Source organism: Nicotiana attenuata, unplaced genomic scaffold (assembly GCF_001879085.1).
Source record: "Nicotiana attenuata strain UT unplaced genomic scaffold, NIATTr2, whole genome shotgun sequence".
In the NCBI taxonomy this organism is placed as follows: Eukaryota; Viridiplantae; Streptophyta; class Magnoliopsida; order Solanales; family Solanaceae; genus Nicotiana; species Nicotiana attenuata.
Window position 1 is genome coordinate 20,396 of NW_017675635.1, and position 14,860 is coordinate 35,255.

Genomic DNA, 14,860 nt, shown 5'->3' on the forward strand with positions numbered 1-14,860 from the left:
ATGGAGCCTCTACTGTTAACCTGACGCACTACTCAGGACATGAGATCTCCTGTCCAGTTCTCTAAGTAACAAAGAATTAACTAAATAAAGATAACTCTAAGGAATACTCCACGAACAAAAGCAGAGCTCACCAATAGCACCGGAAGAGAAGGAAGTCCTAACTCGTAGCCTGCTCGCCTGCAAATCCGGTTTCTACGTTGTACCACAGACCAACGTAGGTTCCCAAAAGAGAATGTCAGTACCATCTATTGTACTCAGTGAGTGTCAACAACAGGGGGCGAAACTTTTATAACATGTACTCAGCGCTCATGTATCATACCTTAGCATGGCTAAGTAAATTCTCAGCAACGAGACCCTCGGCTCGTGTGCTCCCTACTTTGGGACAAGTAGTTTCAGGAAGTCAACGCCTTGGTCAGGACCCTCGGCCTGTACAATGACCCCTTCTCAGAATAAAGGATACTCCCAAAAATATTTTCTTTCTAAAACTTCTTCTTGTGACTTTTCAAGTCTAAATCTTTTCTTTATAAAACATCATGTACATGCTCATGCCGGTATCCTTAAATGTAAAGCATGGCATAAGAATGAAATAAACATGTAAAAGTATTTCTAAAGATTCTTTCTTCTTCATAAATTTTCAACATGAAAATAACATATAAGAATAACACAAGAATCTGAAAATTTAAGCACATATATCATAATAAATCTAAACTTTTGCTAGAACAATTCTAAGTTAATAGGTACTCACTCGCTCCAATTAAGTAAATATAAACTCTTTTAAGAAATTCATCAAACACCTTGTATGCGTGTTTTTGTGAGTTAAACCACTTTAGTAAAGGGTTATATAAACTCACCTCAAAACTTCTCGAGCCAATATGTAGGCCCCAGTCCAATTGACACCAGTCAAACAATGGATTCTACAACAACGAGTGCATTTTAATTAATTTTAAAGTTTCGCACCTAAACACGGAACTTTACTGTTGATATAGAGAAAGAAGGGAATAACTATTCAGTTCTTACCTATTACTACTGTAGGGTAATTGACAATAGGGAATTTTATATACTTGAGTTCAAGAATTAGTGATTTGTAAAGAACCCTAGATTTTTCGTTGCCTGCGTGATAAGAAGCCTCTGTTTCGTAAGCAAACTGTTCTTTTTCGTCTAAGCTTTTGCCTTCCGTCGTTTTTTATAATGACAGAACGAACGTTCTGTTTCTCTTTGAGGCTTGGGGCCTTTTTGTTTTCCACAGCCCTTCTATGGGCTCTTAGCCCTTTTTCCTTTCTTCTTATTTTTTCTTTTTTTTTATAACTTAACTAGTAATTAATGATATCCACTTTTAAAAATTAATAATATTAAAATTAATAACATCTCCCTAATTGTATATCCAATTATTTATAAATAGAAAAGTAACTCAAAAATCAATCACAAGGGCTTAAATCCTTAATAGAAATATAATTTAAAATAAATAAAAAAGATTAAATTAAATTCTATATTTAGCGCGTCTTGAAACTTTTATAGTTTTGAGGAGTGTTACATCGAGAGAGTAACAATTGATTGTTTCTTCAAACTCCAAGTAATAATAGAATCACCCAAGAAAAATAGAAAACCACTTGTACTTTTTCTACCATCAATATCTCCCGCATAATTACTATCACAAATCCCATAAGGTTGAAATCACAAGAAGAAGAATAAATCAGCCTAAAGTCAATCGTATCATTTAGGTAATGAAGAATTCTTCTAGTGACATTCAAGTGAGTGAAGGTAGGAGCTTCCATCAAGCGACTTACTACTCTAACTGCAAAGAGTATATCCGGTCTGGTACAAGTTAAGTACCTCAAACTTCCCACAAGACTTTTGAAAAATGTGGGATCCATTTTTTCTCCTTCATCAAACTTGGATAACTTTGTCGCACTCTCCATCGGTGTGTTCACGGGATTGTAATCGAGCATGTTGAACTTCTTAAAGATCTCCTACGTATAGCTTTCTTGTGAGATAAAAACTCCATCCTCCATCTGCTTCACTTCTAGGCCCAAGTAGTATGACATGAGCCCTACTCTGTCATCTCGAACTCACAGGACATATCTTTCTTAAAAGCTTCAAATAAACTTGGGTTATTACCCGTAAAAATAAGATCATCAACATAAAGACAAATAAGCAAGATATCTCCATTAGTATGAGCTTTAAGGTAAAAAGCATATTCATGGAGACAACTAGTAAAACCATTATTTTGAAAATACTTGTCGATGCAACTATTCCATGCCCATGGGTCTTGCTTCAACCCATATAAATGTTTGTTCAGCTTCAACACTTTATCTTCATGGTATTTGACTATGAAGCCCAATGGTGGTTCAACATAGACTTCTTCTTCAAGATAGCCATTCAAGAAGGTTGACTTGACGTCTAGTTGATGGATCTTCCACTTCATTTGCGCCGCTATAGAGATTAGCAAACGAATCGTCTTCATGCGGGCAGCAGATGCATAGATTCTTCATAGTCAATGCCTTGCCTTTGCTTATAGCCTTTAGCCACAAGTTATGTCTTATATCTCTCCACTTCTCCATCAGCATTCTTCTCTATTGACCCATTTCACTCCAATTGCTGATGACCCTTGGGAAGAGTTGTAAAATCCCAATTGTTGTTCTTCTCTATTGACGAGATCTTCTCTTCCATGGCTTGTCTCTGCCTTTCATTTGTCTACTTCATCAAAGTTTATTGGTTCACTATCAGCAAAGACATAATATGAAAAATCAAAATTAGTAACTTCTTCTGTGTCATTATAGAGCTCTTGCATACTCTCGTCCTTTGCGGTTGTTCATTTGAATTTTGTTGAGAAGAAGGAGATACAAGAGGAAATCAAGTTGTGTCCTGCACAAGTTCCACGGTCTCTGGTTCTTCTTAATCACCAAAGTATGGAAGAAAATCATATGAAGTTTCTTCTTGAGCTTCCCAATTCCATGCTAATTCTTCATTGAATTCAATATCACGACTCACCACCACCTTGCCATTGCTTGGGTTGTATAGCTTATAGCCTTTTGAACTCGCGTCATAGCCAACAAACACATGCTTGACACTTCAATCGTCAAGCTTCACTCTCCCTTGATGTGGCACATGATCATAGGCTATGCTCTTAAAGATTCTCAAGTGCTTGACATTTGGCTTTCTTCCACTCCATACTTCTTGAGGGGTTTGATCTCTAATATTTCTTGTTTGAGACCTGTTGTTCAAATAAACTGCATAAGAAACAACTTCAGTCCAAAATTCCTTGGGCATACTTTTAGCTTTCAACATACATCTAGCCATATTAAGAATCGTTCGATTCTCTTTCTCTCCAACTCCATTTTGTTGGGGTGAATAAGGTACTGTTAGAGGGCAATGAATTCTATGGGAATGACAAAAATCACTAAATTCTTTTGAACTGAATTCGCCTCCTTTATCAGACCTTAAAGCTTTTATTTCATAGCCACTATCTTTTACACAAGTACTTTGAAAATTTTTAAAACAGCAAAAGCTTCAGATTTTTTCTTCAGAAAATAACTCAAGTCTTACTACTAAAGTCATCAATAAAGAGAAAAAAGTATTTACTTTTACCAAATGAAGGTGGATTGATTGGTCCACACACATCAATATGAACAAGTTGCGGTGGCTTGGTTTCTCTTAACATGGACTCTTTCGGAAAACTCCTCCTTGCATGTTTTCCAAGAAGACAAGCTTCACAAAATTGATTGATTATCCCATGCACCATCTTCTTTTCTCCCATTGATTTGAGTGCTTCAAAATTCAAGTGTCCAAATTGCATGTGCCAACACCATGATTTTTCTTGCACATTAGCCTTCAAACACTTTGCATCAATTGTCATAAGATTTGGAGAAAATAATCTATTCTTTGTCATATGAACTTTAGCAATTAGAATTCCACTTGAATCTTCAAGCCAAAGATCCATATTTTTCATATGGATGTCATATCCCTTTTCAAGAAGTTAGACCAAACTCAAAATATTACTTTTTAATTTTGGCACATATAAACATCTCGAGTTAACTTGTGGCCACCATTTTTACAAGAGATCAGAATTGTACCTATCCCTTTCGATTTGAATCTTTGAGGTATCTCCAAAAGACACATTACCTCTCACCATTCTATTGATCTCCATAAACTTCTCTTTCCATCCACACATATGATTGCTTGCTCCATTGTCCAAATATCTCGAGCTACAATCATCCATGTCATCTTCCTTGAGTGCCAGCAACAATGTTGACTCATCTTCTTCTATCTTGTTATCAACAAGGTTAGCTTTCTCTTCAACATTGCTATGACATTCCAAAGAGTAATGGCCAAATATGACAATTATAACACTCAATATTTGATTTCTCATACCTTTGTCCATTATTTTCTTGATAGTAGCCACATCCTCTTCCTCCTATTTGTCCACAGCCACGACTTCTGAATATTAGGTGGATTTTAACTTCATTGTTGAAATTGTTACCATTACTTCTTCCTCTAGCATGACTGCCACGCCCTCATCCTCGTCCATTCCCTTGATAGATTTTTTCACCTCCATTATCCTTAAAGGATGCCCGAGTTTAAGAAATCGCTCCAGTAGAACTTCTTGTCTCCTCTTGATCTTTTCTTTATGGGCCTGTAAAGAACCCTCCAATTTCTCCACCATCATAGAGTTTAAATCTTTAGACTCCTCGATAGCACACACCACAAAATCAAATTTAGGTATTAATGTGCGAAGGATCTTTCTACCACAAGGACATCTTCTGTTTCCTCCCCGTATCTTCTTAATTGATTAACAATAACCTTCACTTTTGAATAATAATCTGAAATACATTCAGATTCTTTCATTTTTAAAACTTCAAAATCAGCCCTTAGAGTTTTAAGTTTTACCTTCCTCACCTTGTCAACTCCTTGGAGAAAATTTTGCAAAATTTCCCAAGCTTCCTTTGAGGTGGTAGCATCTGCCACTTTCTCAAACATGTCATCATCCAAACATTGATGGATGAGTGTGAGGGCTTGTTGATCCTTCTTCCTTGTCTTTGCCAGGATATCTTTTTCATTTTGAGGCAGAGCTTCCTTATTATCGGATTTTGCATACCCTCTATCTATGATTTCCCACACATCCTGAGAGCCAAGAATGGCTTTTATACATAGACACCATTTCTCATAATTATTTTTTTTTTAGGCGGGGATACTGAAAAGACAGTGGACCATTATTCGCTATGGCTCTGATACCATGTTTATGGGAAGAATAATATTCCGCCCAGGAATAATATCCACGATAAATAACAATAACACAAGAGAGTAAAAACGATACCAAATTTTTTGACGGGGTATAATATAATATCCAAGCGGAGCAATATAATACCACTATAATATTACAACTCGGTAGTGTCAAGAGACTACTACAACTTCAAAAGAGATAACACTCTTTATTTTAGATACTTCACTACGATATTACTCCCACTTACTATTTATATCACATGCTATAATCTATGGATTACTCTCTCTACTTTCTACTTCTCTCGTTTTGGTGTACTAATAAGAAAACAAGGCTGCTATCTATAGCCATGGATGCCGTTGCCTTCAGCCAATGAAAATGAGTTTTGGCAATTTGCAAATTTGAGGTTGTTGGCACGTACCATTTTATTCTCCAATCACACTATTTCTTATTTTCCTTTTTTTATTTTCTTTTAGTCAATATGGGCCCCATACTATAGGTCAAACGGAGATAATTTTATCGTTGCTTCGAGACTTCCTTTCATAGACATATTACAGTATGAAAACAAAATGTTAGGCAAATAAATAAAATAAAGAGAATGTTTTAAATTAATAATACCTAATAATATTCGCAACATAAAGATAATAAGATAGCACTACGCTAAGATTCAGAAAGCTTGAAGTTAATGTTACCTTGTTATAATAAAGTTAATGCACAACGGCCGTGAACTGGCATAGATAACCTTCAAGCATGTAACGTTGCCATCAACTGTAATTGCATTTTTCTTCATTCACCACATTTTATAAACCACATTAACAAACATAGAGAAGCTATAAACAAGCTCCAAACAGGAAACCTGAAAACATAAAATTCCAAAAATCTAAGGGAACCTTTCACCTTAGAACCCCTTCTTCTGCTTACCAACTGTAAGGGCAAGTGTATAGTTCCCTAAAAACTTGGAAATATTAGATTCACCAAAACATAATATTGAAATTGAGAAGAAAGCAAGTACAAATAACATGATATAAGCATACATGAAATGTGGTGGTGTAGACTATAGATGCAACTTATTTACAACTGTCAATGTTCCGCGGATATTACTTGTAAATAAAAGTTTTTTTATTCCTTTAAATATATTTAATAGCTTTAATCAGAAAATCATTGTCTAAAATTCTCTCTTTAATTTGCAATTATTTTAAAGCAAATCCTGTTTGCTAAAATGACTATATTTAGGACTGAAGAAAGTATAAAACTGTTTGTTTTCTATATCTGAACCAAATTGTATTGAGAAGGAAGGGTGGAATTGGGTTATTAGAAGGAAACAGAGCTAGTGTTTGGACATAGATTTGGTTACAACTTGAAAACATAAATTTTGACGTTGTGTTAAAAAATAAATTTTTTAAAGTTGAAATTGTGTTTGAACATGCGATTTACTTGAAAACAAGTTGAAATTTTTTGAGCAAAAGATAAATTTTTAGCCAAAAGACTTCAGAAAAAATTATTATTTTTTACAAAAATTGATCAAATTCCATGAACAAATAATTTTTCAATTATTTTTGAAGAAAAGTATCTAAAATCTATAGCCGAACGGGAGTTTAATATTTACACTAAATATTATGAGGAACCTCACGACCCATCATAGGATCCTGGTCATGGATTTAGACATTATGAGGAAGCGGAGAAAGAGGGCTGTGTATGGTCTTCCTAGGACCAAGTGGGCACCTTTGACTAAGGTTAGAGCCAAGAGTTGAGGGATAAGCTGCTAGTTGTGGGGGCATGGAAGATCAGTGGGGACGTGATTGGTATAAGGATTGCGAGTGCAACTGCGAATTGCATTAAAGAGGCTACTCGGGAGGTATTGGGGTCTCGAACGGCCCTTCTGGTGGCCGCAAAGGGGATTGGTGGTGGAGCACTGAGGTCCAAGGTAAAGTGAAAGCCAAGAAAGTGGATTATTTGAAGCTTGTGAAAAGCGTGGACGAGGAGGAGAAGAGGACAAACATGGAGCAGTATAAGGTGGCTAAGAAGGAAGCAAAGTTAGTAGTTACAACGGCTAAGACTACTGCATTTGAGCGCTTGTATGAAGAACTTGGAGGGAAGGGAGGGGACAAGAAGCTATACAGGTTAGCCAAGGTGTGATAGAGGAAGGTCTGTGACCTGGACCAAGTGAAGTGTATCAAGGACGAGGAAGGTAAAATGTTGTCGGACGAGGCTTTGATTCGACAGAGATGGCAGCGTACTCCCATAAACTCCTGAACGAAGAGAGAGATAAGAACATTGTGCGGGTGACTTAAAAAACTCCGAGAGCCGTCGGGACTTTGGGTATTGCAGGCATAAAAAAGCTGTGGAGGTAGAGGAGGCTATGCGTAAGATGAGCAGGGGGAGAGCGATCGGGCCAGACAAAATTCTGGTGGAATTTTGAAAGAGCGTGGTAAGGCGGTTTTGGAATGGTTAACTAGGCTATTCAACGTCACTTTAAGGATGAAAAATATGCCTGATGTCGCCCAAACTCACACCACAAATATAGGTTGTAAGGTGGTCGAAGGAATAATAAAAACCCAACGCAAGTCGGGGTCGAATCCACAGGGAGTTGGATTTTGGATTAGGTATACACCTAGTGCGAATGTATGATGTGCCTCAAATTATACTTCCATATTTTCAATTGTTGTTTCTACTTCTACTTTTAAACTATTGATTGTACTTGTAGAGCTAAGAGACAATATTTTTACTTTTGGTTGTTTTTCAAGTTATGAAAGATCTAGGGTTGTAACTTTCGCCTAGATGGATACCTACCGGGTTGAGAGCTTTAGGTCATGTTTGGTTGATCGTGATACAATATAGCAATCACACTCAATTACTCACTTTATACCTCTCGGTAGTTTGAGTGATTTTGCTCGATTTGGCTTTCTCAAGTCCAAATGGGTATTTCACAAAATAAGTGATATATGCTCAAGTCGGGTCTTACTATCTCTATATTTGACCCTTTAATTGGGGCTATCAATTTCTTGAGTTCACCCCAATTTCTTGTTAGCCAAGTTTTTCTAGACCTAGTCTCTCTTTCTCAAGTAGAGACTAAGTCAAATAGGCATGAATCAATATTTGCAACCATCAATTCTCAAATTCAAGCAAGAACTAGGCTAAGTATCATAAACCCAATCATAAATAAGCCCTAAATCAATTACCCATTAAGTACCCATACTAGGGTTGGGTCATAACCCTAGCTAAGGGTTTAGCTACTCACGCAAAATGAAGAAATTAAAGAAGAAACTAAGATAGAATTCATAATACTTGATTAAGGAAAGAAAATTTAATGTTTAAAAGATAATCTAGAACAATCTAACCCAATACAGTAAATAAAAATGGCTCAGGTGCTCCCAACTTACAAAACTTAACCTAAAAATGATAAAAAGTTCTATTTATACTAAGCTTAAAATATCTGACAAAATTGCCCCTGCGGAGGTTGTGCGGCCGCACAATTATGTGTGCGGTCCACACATTGAGACTTGGCTTGACAGGTTCCAGTTCTGCGGCCGCACAATTCTGGGTTGCGGCCGCACTCCTTCAACTTCTGTGGACCACATATTTATGAGTGCGGCCGCACTCTTGCTTCTGCGGCCGCACAATTATAGTGCGGTCCGCACTCCTTGAGCTTTTGCTTTGGCATTGTGGGACTTCGGCGGACCACACATTTATGAGTGCGGCCGCGATCTTGATTATGCGGCCGCACAAAAATGGTGCAGTCCGCATTTCTTCTTGACCTTAAAATCCCATCTCTCTGAACATTAACTTCTGCGGCGGCACCAGAATTGTGCGGTCCACACTTTGCAGAGCATTTCTTGTCAGAGTCTTTCTTCATGATCTACGGCCGCACTCAATACTATGAGGTCCGTACAGTGCCCTTTTAGCCTTATTTTTTGTCCTTATCCAAAATTACTCCTTCTTGAGTTGATTTTCATCTCTGCGGTTGATATTCTAACACTCCTATAAGTAAGCACATTTCATTAGTTTTCAAGAATACCTTTAAGCAATTTTGAGCTTTATGCCGAAATAATCTTGTGCATACAAAAGGCGGGGCTTATGCCCTAGATATCCGCCAATGTCCATCCGATTGCTCTTTTCCTCTTTTGTAGCACCTCCAATGTGGCCTCTACCTGCAAGTTAGTCAAACAAGAAGAAAGAATAATCGGTAAAGTAGAAGAAGGGCTAAGGAATTCATACCTGAGATGCGGAGGCAATGGCTTTAACTCCAAAGTGGGAGGCTCCTCGATTGAGGGCTTTGTTGGAGGAGTCTTGTGATTTTCAAGATCCAAAGATAGCTTGCGGGGCTCATAAGTGTACGACCCATTCCTTGCAATGCATTCACATACTTGCCCCAAGATCACATAAAGTTTTGGCAAAGTCGGTACTCCCAATAGTGCAAGGGATTGTAAAAGCACCGGGATCTTCGAATTTCAGAGCCATTGAGTGCACAATAGCACTCACTTGATGTGTCATCTTGATAGTCGCATAATTCATTGATCTTTCCTTTGTCACCAAATTCTTCATGAACTTTGCATATCCTGGCATTTGTTCCAATGCCTCAACCAACAACACATTAATAGACAAACTCTTCATCATATCAATAAACTTTTTGAATTGGTTTTCACTATTTTGCTTTGTAAGCCTTTGAGGGTGCTGAGGAGAGGGCCTTGGTATTGGTTCCTTAGCCTTTGGCACTACCGGTTCCGGCATGTCAATCACGTGTTCCCTAGACGGGTTTGCTTCTTCTTGCGTCTCCTCCACATTTTCATCAATATCAATTCTCACTTCCTCATTAGCTTGAACCACATTGCTTGGGATTTCATCTTCTGGAACCACAATATCATCATCCATAATTCTTCTTTGATTTGAGGTGGTTGCATCTCCACTTTTTCCACTTCTTGTAGTTACAGCCATATCATGTCCAGTATTATTTCCAGCCTTTGGGTTCACCACCGTATCACTCCCCTTTAGGACGAGTGTTCAAAGCTTGAGAGATTTGGCCTAATTGAACTTCCAAATTGCGAATAGAAGTGTTGTGAGAGGCTAGTTGAGCATCGGAGTCGGCATTCTTCTCCATTATCTGTTTAAACATGTTCCCGATTCTACCCATCTCATTGTTAGAAGAGCTCAGACCTTGAGGAGGATAGGGAGGTGGATTTCTAGGTTGTTGGAACATCGGGGGACTTTGAAAACCTGACCCCCGGTTGTTGTTGTTGTTCCACCCTCCTTCGTTATCGCCTCCCCAATTTCTTTGATTGTTGCCACCCCAATTGCCTTGGTTACCATGATTATTCCAATTGCCTTGATTATTGTTACCACCACTCCAACTGCCTTGGTGGCCTTGGTTGTTCCAATTTCCTTGATTTCCTTGTGACAGCCATTGTTGTTGATTTTGTCCTTGAGTATTGTTTCTTTGGCCTTGATAATTGTTGACATATTGCAATTCTTCTTCTTGCTCATTAAACGAATCACCCTGGTCATATCCACTATCATCTTGCATGAATTGTTCCGGATGGCTTTGCATTTGTTGACCTTTTTGTCGTCTCTTGTTCATCATCATATTCACACCTTCCATCGCATTCACTTGTTTCGGCCATTGAACTTGTTGAAGCTGAGATTTGGCCAATTGATTCATTGTGGTTGTCAACTCGTCAATATCTTGCCCATGATCATGTAGTTCCTTGTGTAGGTGAATGACATTTGGGTCACCTTGAGGAACATTGGCTCTACTTTTCCATGCCAATGAGGTATCCGCCATCTAATCCAAAATTTCACAAGCTTTGGCATAAGGCATCCTCCCCCATTGGCAGATTCCCGATGGGCTCGTTGTTGAGAGCCATTCTCGTACCTAAAATCAATTCAAAAACAAAGTTAGTGACTCAGAAGGAAAAGAAGACAAATCACACAAAAACCTAGATATATAGCTAAATCCGTTTAACTCCCCGGCAACGGCGCCAAAAATTAATGTCGCCCAAACTCACACCACAAATATAGGTGTGAGGTGGTCGAAGCAATAATAAATATCCAACGCAGGTCGGGGTCGAATCCACAGGGAGTTAGATTTTGGATTGGGTATACACCTAGTGTGAATGTATGATGTGCCTCAAATTACACTTCCACATTTTCAATTGTTGTTTCTACTTATACTTTTTTAAACTATTGATTGTAATAGTAGAGCTAAGAGATAATATTTTTGATTTTGGTTGTTTTTCAAGTTATGAAAGATCGAGGATTGTAACTACCGCCTAGATGGATACCTACCGGGTTAAGAGCTGTAGGGCATGTTTGGTTGATCGGGATACAATATACAATCACACACATTTACTCACTCTATACCTCTCAGTAGTTTGAGTGATTTTGCCTGATTTGGCTTTCTCAAGTCCAAATGGATATTTCACAAAACAAGTGATATATGCTCAAGTCGGATCTTACTATCTCTAGATTTGACCATTTAATTGGGGCTATCAATTTCTTGAGTTCACCCCAATTACTTGTTAGCCAATTTTTCCTAGACTTAGTCTCTCTTTCTCAAGTAGAGACTAAGTCAAATAGGCATGAATCAATGTTTGCAACCATCAATTTTCAAATTCAAGCAAGAACTAGGCTAAATCATAAACCCAATCATAAATAAGCCATAAATAAACTACCCACTAAGCACCCATACTAGGGTTGAGTCACAACCCTAGCTAAGGGTTTAGCTACTCATGGGAAATAAAGAAATTAAAGAAGAAACTAAGATAGAATTCATAATACTTGATTAAGGAAAGAAAATTTAATGTTTAAAAGCTAATCTAGAACAATGTTACCCAATACAGTAAATAAAAACAGCTCAAGTGCTCTGAACTTACAAAACTTAACCTAAAAATGACAAATTTTTTATTTATAGTAAGCTGAAAATATCTGAAAAATTGTCCCTGCGGCCGCACAATTATAGTGCGGTCCACACTCCTTGAGCTTTTGCTTTGGCATTGTGGGACTTCGGCGGACCACACATTTATGAGTGCGGCCGCGATCTCGATTATGCGGCCGCACAAAAATGGTGCAGTCCGCATTTCTTCTTAACCTTAAAATCCCATCTCTCTAAACTTTATCTTCTGCGGCCGCACCAGAATTGTGCGGTCCGCACTTTGCAAAGCATTTCTTGTAAGAGGTTTTCTTCATGATCTGCGATCGCACTTAATATTATGCGGTCCGCACAGTGCCCTTTTAGCCTTATTTTTGTCCTTATAAAAAATTACTCCTTCCTGAGTTGATTTTCATCTCTTTAGCTCATATTCTAACACTCCTGAAAGCAAGCACATTTGATTAGTTTTCGGGAATATATTTAAGCAATTTTGAGCTAAAACGAAAGTAAAAGAGTGCAAATAAGTAGTCAAAATCCCTACTTATCAATGCTCGAGGAATGGAGATGGAGTATGATGATCGTGTTGTATAAGAACAAGGGGGATATCCAAAATTGCAACAACTATTGGGGTATCAAGCTACCGAGCCATACCATGAAAGTATGGCAGAGGGTGATGGAGCTGAGGGTGAAGAGGATTGTGTCTATTTCAGAGGCCAATTCGGATTTATGCCGAGGTGTTCGACTATAGAAGTTATTCACCTTGTTAGGAGGTTGATGGAGCAGTATAGAGAGAGGAAGAGGGATTTACATATGGTGTTCATCGACTTAGAGAAGGCTTATGATAAAGTTCCGAGGGAGGTGCTGTGGAGATATTTGGAGGCTAGAGGTGTTCCTATTATATATATTAGGGATATTAAGGACATATACGAGGGTGCTAGGACTCGGGTAAGGATAATAAGAGGGGACTTGAAACACTTTCCTGTTGTGATGGGGTGCATCAGAGGTGAACCCCCAGCCCATTCCTGTTTGCCCCGGTGATCGATGCGCTGACGCATTACATTCAAGGGGAGGTGTCGTGGTGCATGTTATTTGCAGATGACATTCTACTGATTGACGAGACGCATTGCGGTGTTAACGAGAACAAGTTTATTTGGAGGCTGAGAATAAAGGTAAAGGGTTAGGTGGCCAAGTGTTGTCCTTGTTTGTACTTTGTAGAAGTAGCTTTGATACACCACTTGGTGTCTTCTGTATTTTTTTCGTATCCCTATACTTCTGTTACTACTTGTTGTTATCTTATGTTTCAATTTTCTGATTGCATTACCTACTGCTAGTTTTGTATTTTTGCTTAGGTCGTCAGATCGGTTTGCTTGTTATTGCCCCTCTCCTCTCCCCTTCCTGAGCTGAGGGCCTACCAGAATCTGTGTACACTCTACCCTCCCCAGACTCCACTTGTAGTATGTTGTTGCTGTTGTTGTATAGATAGATTGTTTAATATGATAGGGGTAAGTATTTTCCGTACACAAGTATAAGAAAACCAGCTTGAGTTTAAATTTAAAAATCTCATTGCAAGGGAAAAAAATAAAAATCCAAATCAGATATGAGGGCAAAATATTTATCCAGTCTTTACTAGAGTTTAAGAGCTAGTAGAGATTTAGAAAGATTAAGAGCCCATTTGGCTTAGCTGATTTAGAGTAGCTGATAAGCATTAGGTGCTGAAAAACATTTTTAAGTGCTGAAGCTGATTTAAAAAATAAGCAGTCACGTGTTTGGATAAAAGTGCTAAAATTAATAATATGCAGCTAACGAACTGGGAATACGATGAGTTTTGTTTTAAAAAGAAGTATTTTAGGGATATAATAGTAAATATTTTGGTCAAACTTAAACTGCTTATAAGCTGAAATTTGATAAGTTGGGGAAGACCAACTTATGGCTTTTGGCTTATTTTTGACTTATAAGCACTTTTAATTTTACCAAACGCGTAGATAAATCAAAAAGTGCTTATAAGCCAGATTGACCAGCTTATAAGCTTAGCCAAACACCCTCTAAGCTGTTTCGTTTGCTTAATCAACACGTCTATCCACTCATTCATTTCCTGCGTGGCGCTATCGTATTTCACTAAAATAAGGAAAAGAAGATTAATCCAAATCGGAAACCAACAATTTCTGATAAATTCTCATTTTGGTCCTTCTAATTTTTGGCTAGTCACCTTTAATATTTTACTAATTAAAATGTTTGACTTTTGTCCTTTTAATATAAGAAATATCTTATATCTAGATTATTTTATAGAACTATAATTATCTATGACCAAAAAAACTATAATTATCTGCAAAATATTAAAAAAAATATATAAATTTAACATAATATATGAACAATTAAATAATTTAATGTAGTTAATATAAGAATTTTTCACTTTTTTCGAAAAATTTTAACTTTTTTTCGAAATCAGTGATTGGCCATAAAATTTTCAATTTTCAATTGAAGATGAATTTTGGAATTTTTCGAAAATTTGAAAAACTCCAAAAAGTTATTTTTCAAAATTGTCACTCAGATCACGCACAAAAATTCAAAAAGAACCCAAAATTTTATTCATGTCCAAATACAACTCTAATTTCCAAATACCATTTTCACTTGAAAAAAAAATCACTTTTTTTTTTTTTAGAATTTTACAGTTCTTATGTCCAAACGCCCACGAAATCTGTAAAATTTCACAAGAATAGGGATCTCAAAAGTGAACATTTCAAAATATCAGAAGGACTAAAATCAGAATTTACTAATCAATGTGG